General features: G+C 44.1%; 1 non-coding gene across 1 annotated transcript; it reads right to left on the reverse strand.

Annotated features, from left to right (window-relative positions):
* Positions 1-387: 387 nt before the first annotated feature.
* Positions 388-506, reverse strand: LOC115030214 (small nucleolar RNA SNORA76). The gene has a single exon (XR_003835823.1). It is a non-coding gene; the product is annotated as a small nucleolar RNA SNORA76 (small nucleolar RNA).
* Positions 507-12,461: the final 11,955 nt, after the last annotated feature.

Consider the following 12,461-nt stretch of genomic DNA (forward strand, 5'->3'; position numbering starts at 1 on the left):
CCCCATCAAAGGGAAAAAGACACTGGAGCTCAGAGGGCAAGGGAGTTCTGGGAAGTATCCTCTGTGATTTGCAGCACTGACAGACAGGCTTCCTGGAATGGGGGTAGCAAAGACTGGGCTGTGGGATCAAGAAAGGGAAGCAAGGCTCTCATCTGAACTGAGGCATCCCAGCAATGTGGGTTTACTGGGGAGTGTTGAAGGAACTGTTGAGTCTTGGGTAGCCAGGGCACAGCCTGGCAGATGTGTGATTCTGGGAGAGACATTTAGTTCACCAAGGATGGAACATAGCATGGGAAAGCCCTTTTGGTGGTGGTGGTGGGTTTTGTTTTTGTTTTTGTTGTTGTTGGTGGTTTTTTTTTTGTTTTGTTTTTTGTTTTTTTTTTTTTTGCCCCTTGCTAGGTTAAAAGGGCTGCCTGGGAAGGACAGGCGGCCCCAGTTATGCGCCTGCAAAGTGCTATGGCGCCACAGCTTAATCCCCAGCACTACAGGGGGCTCAAAGGCAGCACGTTTTATGTGTGTGTGTGTGTGTGTGTGTGTGTGTGTGTGTGTGTGTGTGTGTGTTTTAAAGACAAGGTCTTACTATGTAGCCCTGGCTGGCCTGGAATTTAGTATGTAGACTAGGCTGGCCTCTTTCTTTCTCAAGTTCTGGGATTAAAGGGCACACACTACCATACCTGGGAGTAAGAGAGCACTTTTGATTCATCCAGACCCACAAATGCTAATGTCACAGAGCTAAGCAGACTAGTTGGCAGTGGGCAAGTGTGGGCTATAACCATTCTCAACATAGTTCCCCAGAAACCCCTCTCTCTTTTCAAGAGAAAAGTCATCAGCGTGCTAATCTAGCTTTTCACTTGGGGGAATGGTTTAGCCCCTTACCGTCAATTTCTCATATCTATAATGTGAGGCTAGTGGCATGATCTTTGGGTACCAGTATTTCTTCAGGTTATCTTTTTTTTATTAGCTATTTATTTTAAAATATTTTTTTATTTTATTTATTTACATTACAAATGTTATCCCCTTTCCAGGTTCCCCCTCTGCAAACTCCCTATCCCATCTCCCCTTTACCTTGCTTCTATGAGGGTGCTCCCCACCCACTCACCCACTCCCACCTCACTGCCCTAGCATTCCTCTACACTGGGGCATCAAGCCTTCACAGGACCAAGGGCCTCCCCTCCCATTGATGCCACATAAGGCCCCTTCAGCTCCTTCAGTCCTTCTCCTAACTCCTCCATTGGGGTCCCTGTGCTCAGTCTGATGGTTGGCTGTAAGTATCCACATCTGTATTGGTTAGGGTCCAGCAGAGCCTCTCAGGAGACAGCTGTATCAGGCTCCTGTCAGCAAGCACTTCTTGACATCAGTAATAGTGTCTGGGTTTGGTGTCTGCATGTGGGATGGATCCCCAGGCAGGGCAGTCCTCTGGATGACCTTTTTTTCAGTCTCTTTTCTGCTCTTTGTCCGTGTATTTCCTTTAGACAGGAACAATTCTGGGTTAAAATTTTGGAGATAGGTGGCCCCATCCCTCAACTGGGGCAGGGAGGGCATGTCTAACCCCTGGATATGGTCTCTACAGGTTCTTCCTCCCCTTTGTGGGGTGCTTCAGCTAATGTCATCCCCGTGGGGTCCTGGAAGGCTCTTGCTTTCCTGGCATCTGGGACTTTATGGTTGCTATCCCCAGTTCCCCATATCCCATTGCTACAGACCTCTGTTCAATTTCCTGACCCTCTGTACATCTCCCCCATCTCCTCCCATTTAAAAATATTTCTATGTATACAATGCAACATGCTCATGTCTACCTCCCCCTCCCTCCTTTACTTTGGCCACACCCTCCAACATTCCTCCCTCCACTGTCATAGCTAGTGCTATCTGCTAGAATGTTAGCTGCTTTGGATGGCTTGATCTTACAGTGAGTTCGTGAGTACAATTAGCCAGTTAAGTCCAGACAGCAGGCAGCATTTAATCTATACTACAGCCCTTTACCCTCTTTCTGCCCCTTCTTCTCCAGCGTCTCCAGAGCCTTTGGGGAAGGGGAGGTTGATGGAAGTGTCCCATTTAGGGCTGAGCATGTGACAGTCACTTAGGTACAAACCAAGATTTCGAAGGCAATTTGACAAGTCCATGTCGAGAAACGACAGTAATAGGTGCCCTGAGGGCCCATGACCTCCCAAGCTATGAGCTTCTGACCAGGTTTATGGTACTAGTCATACTTTTCCCCTGTGGAGCATGCCTCAAATCCAATTGGCAGGTACTTGGTTACACTCAAAACATCCATGGCCACCAGTGTCACTATTTCACAGCTCGACTGGCAGGCCAGCACAGTAACATTCAGGGGTCATTGCTGTGTCATACTATCATACTATGGCTGTCTTTTCTTCCCCCAGCAGCCTACATAGCACCTTCTGGCACTAGGGGGGCTATTCGGCTGAGTAGAAGTTTTCAGGCCAATGCCAGCTTGATACTTTATTTTCTAAGTATCACAACCTAAGTATATAGTGTTTCTATCAGTGGGATCTTACCACCTTGTAGTTATGGTGGGCAAGCAAGAACAATGACAGTAAGGTGTGCTATTTTAGAATCTCCCTGATAACTTTGAAAATAAAACTTTGGGCCTGGGATGATGAGATGGCTCAGTGAGTAAAGGTGTTTGCTACCAAGCCTGAAGGCCTGACTGTGATGCCCAGGACTCACATCGTAGAAGGAGTGAACCAACTCCTGCAAGCTGTCCTCTGACTTCTGCACACACACTGCAGGACACATGGGCACATGCACACATGTGCGTGCACACACATATACTTGCACACTAAATAAATAAACAAACGTATTTTTGAAAATATTTATTTATTTATTTATTTATTTATTATATGTACGTACACTGTAGCTGTCTTCAGACACACCAGAAGAGGGCGTCAGATCTCGTTACAGATGGTTGTGAGCCACCCATGTGGTTGCTGGGATTTGAACTCCGGACCTTTGGAAGAGCAGTCGGGTACTCTTACCCACTGAGCCATCTCACCAGCCCCCTGAAAGTCTTTTTATAAGCTTTGAGGAAAATCTTGTTTCTTATGTATATCGGATGTTTTCTGTTTATATTATTTTAGTTTGAAAGTCATTTTGTGTATTTTCCTTAATTTTGGCTTCAGTGATCTGGAAATAAAAGTATGATTTCAAGTCAAAGTAAATATTGTAAATTCTTTTAGATTATGATTTCAGTGAAATCCTCTGTTAACCATGTCTAATAGTCAGTTATCTTAGCAGCTGAATCTTCTGAGAACATACAGACTCACATAAAAAGTCAGGCACCCACAGACTATGGTAGTGTACCACTTAGATCTCAGCACCCAGAAGGCAGAGGCAAGCAGATGTCTGTGAGCTCCAGGCCAGTCAGGTCTATATAGTGAGGCATTGCCCCCCCACCCCGCCCCTGCCAATACACACACACACACACATATATTCATACAGTGGTACATACCTGAAAATGCCTGAAATCCTGGCACTTGGGAGAGTGAGACAGGAAGATCGTGAGTTCAAGGCCTGCCTGGGCTACAAAGAGTTTCAGCCATCCAGCTTAGGATACATTGTAAGACTTTGTCTCAGCCAAACAACTGAAAGATTAAATAGTAATGTAAAATTCTATTATTCTGACATGAAATAAAGACAACCAAGAGTGTCATCGTTGTATTCATTGGGTGATGTTAATTTCTTGCTGAGGGAGGTACAACACTGTCTTCCTTATAGGCAGTAATCATGATTTAGGTTTTAGGGAATGCTGAGGATTGAGCCCAGGGTCTTATACATGTCACACATGTTCAAGTGATGATTTTAATGAGTGAATTTGACTGAAGAGAGAGATACACAAGCATTGGTTTCAGGGCCATCAAGAACCACTGTAATGTATACATAAGGTTTAAGTTGTAAATGTAGAAAAGTATTGTGATTTGTTTATTTTTCTGTCCTTCCTTTCCATCTTCGCTCATTCCCTCCTTCCTTCCTTTCTTCCTTTTGAGACAGAGTTTCTCTGTGTAGCCCTGGCTGGCCTAGAATGGGCTCTGTTGACCAGGTTGGCCTTGAATTCAGCTATCTGTCTGCCTCTGCCTCCTGAGTGATGGGACTAAAGCAGTGTACCACCACTGCTTGACTTTATTTCTATAATATATATATATATATATATATATATATATATATATATATAATGGCACTGGTTTTTAAGTCTTTCTTGGCTATAGCCTACAACAGGACATACATTTGTTTTCCCTGCTTAGGCCCTCTCCATTTTTCTCTCTCTTTTCCCTGGTACTGAAATACATCTTTTGCAAAGTACTTCATCCTACTATGCACAAAATGCTCTATTCAGGTCTACTTTGTCCTATTTCCATTAGAAAATAAGTCATGAAGCAGGTGTGGTGGTGCACACCTGTCATCCACTGCTTAGAGGATCCTGTTTAAGCCCGGCCTCAGCTACATCATGGACTAGAAGCTAGTCTGTGCTACTCAAGACCATGCCTCGAAAAATCTCCCCAACCAGAGATCGGAGTGCTCAAATAGTAATTGTTGAGAAAAACATCATGGACCTTACGGTTAGACACTTGGATGCAGAACCATGGTGTTGATTTTCACCAACTATCCCAAGTGCTACTTTTTGCAGCTTGAGTACATTTCATACACTCTGCACCTATATCTCCCAAATGACCCCTGGGGTCAAGATTGTTAAAAGTAAATGATCTAACTGGATGCCTCTCCTGAAGTTATTCTTCAAAAAGAAAAACCCTAACCATATTAAGCCTCACTTGTATTGAGAATCCATATTAGCTGGGGCATCTACAACTTGCTAATTCTTGGGACCAGTATTATCACCTTGGATAATATATAGTGTTGGGGATTTCTCAATATGTTGTCAGGGTAGAAATCCCCAACACTATATATTATCCACTCAAGTCAGCTCCTCACAACAAATGGTCCTTAAGTATCAATGATGTTATGGCTAGGAAACGACCATTTTCCTGAGTGGTTATATCAATGTGGAAGTTTCACTTCATTCTTTATAAAGAACCACTTTTTTGTTTGTTTGATTTTAGGAGTATTTATTTATTTATTTATTTATTTATTTATTTTTGAGTCATGGATTTTCTATGTAGCCTTGGCTATCCTGGAGCTTACTATGCAAGCCAAGCAGGCCTCAAACTCATGGTGGTCTGCTTGCTTCTTCAGCTTAGGTATTAGAATTAAAAGCATATGTCCGTCCGGCTTTATTTACCTGTCAGGTTGCCCAGGTTAGCCTTGACCTTGCCATTCTTGAAAGCTAGGGTTGTTTTGTTTTGTTTTGTTTTGTTTTTTGCTTTGTTTTGTTTTTGGTAGTACTAGGAATCCAACCCAAAACTTTGTAGGTAAAAGGCAAATGTTCATTTAATAAGCAATATCCCCAACCCTTGTTTGTTTGAGACTGGGTTTCATTATGTAGCCCAGGCTGCCCTTGACTTATTGCTCCTTCTGGTTCAACCACCGAAGCCCTGGTATTACAAATGTGGAACACTACACCCAACTGAAAGCTCTTTATTATAGCTGAGATACATACATACAGGATTCATCTTGGTATCTAAGCAACCAGAGTATCTTTTGTCCTGCAATTGTTGAATTATTTTACAGAAGAGAAATGGTGGATTTTGTGGCTATTGAAATAGAAACTTGTTTACAATATGTTTAACTGAAAAAAGCCACCTGTAAAATGATATTAATAACCAGATGTGGTGACAAAGCTCATGAAGCTGAGGCAGGAGGATTACAAGTCTTAACGCTAACCTGAGCTACCTCAAAAACAGACAAAGCAAAAGGCTGGAGAGCTGTTTCAGAATTAAGAGCATGTGCTGCTCTGGTCTTTTACAGACTTTGTCAACCTCTGTCCTCAAATACGAAGAGCTGTAATTTCCTTCTACCTACAGGCGCTTTATGAGTCATCCGGTTGGGCTTGGGGAAAGGTAATAGCTGAGAGAGAATTCAGCTTGACTTCGGCAGTGATGTGGGGATTCTTCAGATTCCATCTGAAAAGACTGGAGAAACACCTGGTCGTTGAAGGGGGGGCACACCGGTCCCCCTACTCCCTGAGCATTTATACACAGTGAAGGGGGGACTTTTTTCTTCAGCAGTGTAGCCGCTGGTAAGTTGCCCACACTCCTGTAAATGACTCCTCAACTATAACCCTGTGAGCACTCCACTGAATCTCATCAGGAAAAACACTGTAAAAGGCATGCTGGGAGAAAGAGAGCCTCGGGATGAGGAAGTGGGTCAGGGGGAGTGGAAGAGGTGGCAAGAGAGGCTAAGGGGAGTGAATAAGGTCCACATACTTTATGTACACGTGTGAGAATGCCATAATGAACCCATTGTTGGGCTGGGCTGCTCCATGGTTAGTATCAGGCATTCTTCTTCTCTTTTTCTTTTTCTCTCTCTCTTTTTTTTTTTCTTTTTTAAGACAGGTTTCTCTGTGTAGCCCTGGCTGTCCTGGAACTCACTCTGTAGACCAGACTGGCCTTGAACTCAGAAATCCGCCTGCCTCTGCCTCCCAAGGCTTGCGCCACCACGCCATGACTCAGGCATTCTTGAAGTACACCACCCCATGACTCAGGCATTCTTGAAGTACACCCAAGTTCCGTTCTTAGCAGCCATGTTGAGTGGCTCACAACTGTCTGTAACTCCAGCTACAGGAGATCTGATATCATTTTCTGGACTCTGCAGGTACTGCCCTCCACTTCCATGTGCATAACCCCGCATGCACACCCAATATAAAATAAAAAAGAAATATAAAAAAAAAGAATAAGCAAACCAAAACCAACCCCGCCCCCACACTCTAAATACAGTACCAGTGACATACCGAGTCCATCAAATCCCAATCAGAACCTGGATCACCATCTTGGTGAGAGTGACGAGCAGATTCTCAGAGATGGAAAGTCAAAAAGACTTCGAAAAGCTAAAATCATCTTGAACAAAGCTGGAGGGCTTTCACCCCTTTATCAAGACGAACGACAACGTTGTGGCTCTCTCACGCAGTACAGTACAAGCATGTGTTAATGTGACAGAAGTGGCAGTTTGGAAATAAGACAGTATATTTGTGGCCAATTGACCCTTTTTGTTTGTTTTTTGTTTTTCGAGACAGGGTTTCTCTGTGTAGCCCTAGCTGTCCTGGAACTCACTCTGTAGACCAGGCTGGCCTCGAACTCAGAAATCTGCCTCCTGAGCGCTGGGATTAAAGGCGTGCGCCACCACCGCCTGGCGCCATTTGACTTTTGACAGGACTGCTAAGATAATTTAATGAGGGAGAAGTGAGTCTTTTCGATAAATACCATCAGAAAGTTGTATCCTTGACATCACATAGGAAAATTAACTCAAAATGAGACCAAGGACCTACAGGTAACATATATGTAACCTACATGAAAAACTCAGGGTAAATTTTAGGAGGCACTGGACATAGTGGCGCAAGCCGGATTGCAGTAAGTTGGGAGGCCAGCCTGGTCTACTTAGTAGTACATTCAGGTCAGGCTATAGTACACAGCAATGTTTCAAAAACAGAAAAAAAATTGGGTAGGGCAAGCTGGGCGGAGAGCAAGAGGGAGAAGGGAGGGGGTGGGGAGGGTCGGTGAGGAGAAGAAAATGAATTATTGAATTCTGATAATAAAAATCACTTGAAACTTTTAAAAAAGTGAAGACAGGACTGGAGAGACGGCTCAGTGGTTAAGAGCACTGATTACTCTTCCAGAGGTCCTGAGTTCAAATCCCAGCAACCACATGATGGCTCACAACCATCTGTAATGGGATCCGATACCCTTTTCTGGTATGTCTGAAGATAGCTACAGTGTACTCATATAAAAAAATTAATCAATTAATTTTAAAAAAGAAAGTGAAAACATGGGGTGGGGATTTACCCCAGTTGGTACAATTTGCTTGAAGCCCTGTGTGTGACCCTGAGCACTGTGTACAAACCAGGTATACCATTGCACTCATGTAAGTCTGGCACTTAGGGGTGTGAAGCAGGAGGATCAGGAGTTCAAGGCCAGCCTCAGCTATGTAAGGAGTTTGAAGCCAGCCTGAGCTATAAGAGACTGTCTCAAAAACACAAAAGCAGCAAAATTTTGCTATATCAAGTAATTCTGCAGTTCCACTCCTGGTAGAAGTCTCCAAAGAGAAACGAAAACAAATTTACACATGAATGTTTGTAGTAGCACATTCATAATAGGTAGGAACTATAAAGAATCCAGCACCTATCAACTGATGACTGAAGACATGAAGTATAGTAGAGCTATAGTAGGGGGTGTTATGCAATAAGAAGAAATGAAGTACTGATACATGCAACAACAGGGATGACGTTTGAAAGCATCATAATAAATTGAAATAGCCAGATATAAAAAGGATATATTGTATATTCCATTTGTTTGAAATGGCCAGAGTGCCGGGCAGTGGTGGCACACGCCTTTAATCCCAGCACTTGGGAGGCAGAGGCAGGCAGATTTCTGAGTTGGAGGCCAGCCTGGTCTACAGAGTGAGTTCCAGGACAGCCAGGGCTACACAAAGAAACCCTGTTTCAAAAAAACCAACCAATCAACCAACCAACCAACCAAACAAACAAACAAAAAAAGCTGGACTCAGTGAGCCCTGCCGGCTCTGATGGATGGCCAGCTGCGATAACAACCTGAAATGGCCAGAGCAGGCAAATCTACAAGAGATCAAAATAGTGCTTGCCTAGGTTTGAGGGAAAATAGGTTCCTTTCGATTTACTTTCTTTTCTGTATAGGTTTGTAAAATGCAGTGGTGGTACACATCCATTTAATCCCAGTACTTGGGTTGTAGAGGCAGGTGGATCTCTGAGTTCACGGTCAGCCCAGTCCACAGACAGTGAGTTCCAGGACAGCCAGGGCTACACAGAGAAAAAACAAGAACAAAAAAAAAATTGTAAAATGTTAAAAATTATATTTTTATCTTTGTCTGTGGGATGAGTGTGGAGGCCAGAGACTGTGTGACACAGTGTCCCTCTATGATGTCTCACCTTATTTATTGAGTCAGGGTGTCTCAACTGAATCTGGAGCACGCTGAGTTTTGGCATGATTGGCTGGCCAGCAAGCCCTATGGATCAGCCTGTCTCTGCTCCCCAGAACTGGAAAGACGGATACACGGTGTGGAACCAAGTTTCTGTTGTTGGTTTGTTTGCTTTTCGAGACAGGATCTCTGTATGTCGTGTTGGCTGTCCTGGAACTTGCTATGTAAATAGGCTGGCCTTGAACTCACAGAGATCAGCAGTTTACCTTTGCCTCCCAAGTGCTTCAATTAAAGGGGTGCACCAGCATGTCTGATTAGAGTTTTATTTTTTTATGTGTGTATGTGTTTTGTCTACTTGTATGTCTGTATACAATGTCCATACCTGGTACCCAAGGAGGTTGAAGTTGTCGTAAGATATCCTGAAGTTACAGATGAGCTGCAGTGTAGGTGTTACAAAGGGAATCGAACCCAGAGACTGGAAGAGCAGCCAGAGCTTTTAACCACTGAGCCATCTCTCCAGTCCCCATATTGTATTGTCACAACTGCAACTCACATGGACCTCCCCATGTAGCCCAGGATGAATTTGAACTCCTGGTTCTTGTGCCCCTACCTCCAGAGTCCTGAGGTTACAGGCAAGTGTCACCATATCTGAATTAGTTCTATTAGACTGTGACTACTAAAAGCTAGTCTCTTGTACATTTTTTTAAGGCTTTAAAACTGACCTCTATTTTTAAACGTACTGTGTTTGTTCATTACAGGAAACAAAAACACAAGAATAAAAAAAAACCCTCTCTTTTTAAAGTCGAAATAAAACCAAGAAACGAAAAGCCATCGATCTGTACATTTGAAATGGGTGAATGGTATAGTCTGTGAATTATATAGCTCAGTTAGCTTTTTTTTTTTTTTAAAGGGGCGGGGGGGGGGGGGAGAACAGCAACACTATCTGTTCCCTGGAATGCAGCGAGCTCAGATAAATCTGGAATGCTAGCAGTTCAGCTTGTACCTGGCTTACAAAAACATTCAGTGTGACCCTCCCCAGTTGATGGATTGCAGCTGCCATAGGAGGGCTATGACTTGGCATTTTCTCCTGGACAGGGACAATGTACTGCGCACAGTACACACGTGCTGCACGGAGAAGACGGCTTTGTGTCTGGTTGAACCCAGCTGTCGGACTGAGCACGCCCTGCTTGGGGGGTGGCTGGAGGCCTGGAAAGGTCTGGAAGCTCTGCACCTGGCCAAGGGTCCAGTCCTCAGGGGGTGGCTGCTTTTCAGCTAAGTACATTGATTGCTTCATGTCTCTTAAAGGCTGAGTAAACTAGCTCTGGGAGGTGGAGCTAGACATCACTATACGTAATGCAGTATTTTTTTTTTCTTTCTTTGAGACGGGGGTGAGGGGGTGCGGCGGGGGTCCTCACTATGTAAAATATTCTTGCTTTGAACTCTCACAGCCATCTGCCTGCCTCTGCCTCCCTAGTGCTGGGACTAAAGGTGTGTGCCATTATGCCCTGCTGTAATGCAGTCTTATATTTAGGTATATTAGTTATGTGATTCTCCTTGGCTAGTGGGATTTTGGGTGATGTTTATTTGTATTTCTGTTTTCAGGTTTGCGTGTGTATAACACTGCATTCAGGAAAAGAAAACAACCTTTACTAAAGAGCTGGCATCTCCCACCCTCACCAACACCAGAGGATCATTGGGCGAAGCTGTCACTTTTGGCAGAGTAGCAAGAGCCCCACCAAGCACCCTAACTTTCCACTCCCAGATTGCTGTGGAGCCGTTTCTCCGCAACGACAGCTTTCAGGCGCCAACTGTGCCTGTGGAAGCCCCGCCCAGCGCCATTGGCCTCCATGTTTTATTGCGCAAGCATGAGAACAGCCTTGCACAAAGAGTCAGGAAGTGGGATATAAATTTTGGGTTCAGATATCTGGAGAACTGAGCTTAAATACCAGCTGTAAGAGGAAGCGATGGGACCGGCCAGGTGGCGGGCACCCCAGAATCAGGCGTCTCCTTTATCCACTGGGAGGTGGAGTTTCAGTTGAACCTTCCTATTGGTCCACAGTGTGATCTTCCTGCATGTTTGTTGCTAGGTTCCACTGAGAGAGCCCCTGCCGTGTTCTTCCAGTAATTCTGCTTCTCTCGCTACAGTTTTAAGTTTCATGCTCCAGCAACTGAGCTAGCGGGACGCTGGTATACCACACTTTAAACAGCCATGTGGTATCATCCTTTGTTTAAACGAAGAGTGTCATTCTCACAAATATAGGTAGTTCAGAAAGTACTGAGATTTAGGGATAATGTGATTTCGTGGTCAACCGAACAAATTTTCCTTAGTAGTCGCCAGAGCGTTCAGTCTGCATCCACGCCATTGTTACTGTTTTTTTTCTCATGATCAGATTTGAAATGTCCAAGCGATCCTGTTTATAAAACTGTCTTGTTCTACTGAGTGGAATGGGCAGGCCAGTTTCCCAACTCCAGCCACAGGAGGGCGCATAGAGACATTAACAAATGAGGGTTGGCATTACATTTTGGGGTGTCCTGAGTTAAGTAAAAGAGCTTAGGCACTGTTCTACTGTCATTACCAGGGAGTAGCATTGTCCAGTGGACCTTTCTATGGTGACGGAAATCGTGCATCTCTATTGGCCACCACACCAGCCATTAGTGACATGTGACCTTTCCCTTGAAATGTGGTTCATACAACTGAGGTGAACCTTTGGTTTCGAGACAGGGTCTCATTTAGCCCAGCCTGGCCTTGAATTCCATAGATAACTGAACTTGAATTTCTCATCTGCTTGCTTCTCTCTTTAGTGCTGGGAGGTGCTGTAATGGCCAGCTGGGAAATGAGTGTGTGTGTGTGTGTGTGTGTGTATACACGTGTATGTACATGTGTGTGTGGCAGGTGAGAGTACTCGTGCATGGGTGTGTGGAGGCCCTATGTGAACAGAGTGTCTTCCTTTATTGCTCTACACCTTATGTTTAAGGCAGGACCTGATCTCTCATTGGTTGTCTAGTCTACCTGGCTCCCAGGATCTTTCTGACTCGGCCTCCCAACTCTTGAGATTACAGGCAGCATGCTCTCATGCCCTGCTTGTTATGTGGGTGCTGGAGATCTGAACTCAGGTTTCCACGTTTGAGATTCAAGCACTTTAAGATCCACTGGGCCATCTCCTTAGCCTTAGGAATGAATTTTAAATTTTACTTAGTGTAATTATAACTTTAGCCACAAGGACTGGTGACCACATTGGATTCAACAAGTCTTGAGCCTTAGACTCTATAAGAAGATTGACTTTTCTGAAAGACAGTATGCATTTGTAATCATGTATAAATGATTAACAGCTTAAAAGATAAAGGAAATTCACACTGATAGTCCTACCGCTGGACAGCTTTTGTTCCAAGCATGCTTATATACCTAGCTCAGTTAACCTTCTCTACTGAAAGATGGTTGTTAAGGAGCT

This window comes from Mus caroli, unplaced genomic scaffold, assembly GCF_978045245.1.
Source record: "Mus caroli unplaced genomic scaffold, Mus_caroli_1 scaffold_5, whole genome shotgun sequence".
NCBI lineage: Eukaryota > Metazoa > Chordata > Mammalia > Rodentia > Muridae > Mus > Mus caroli.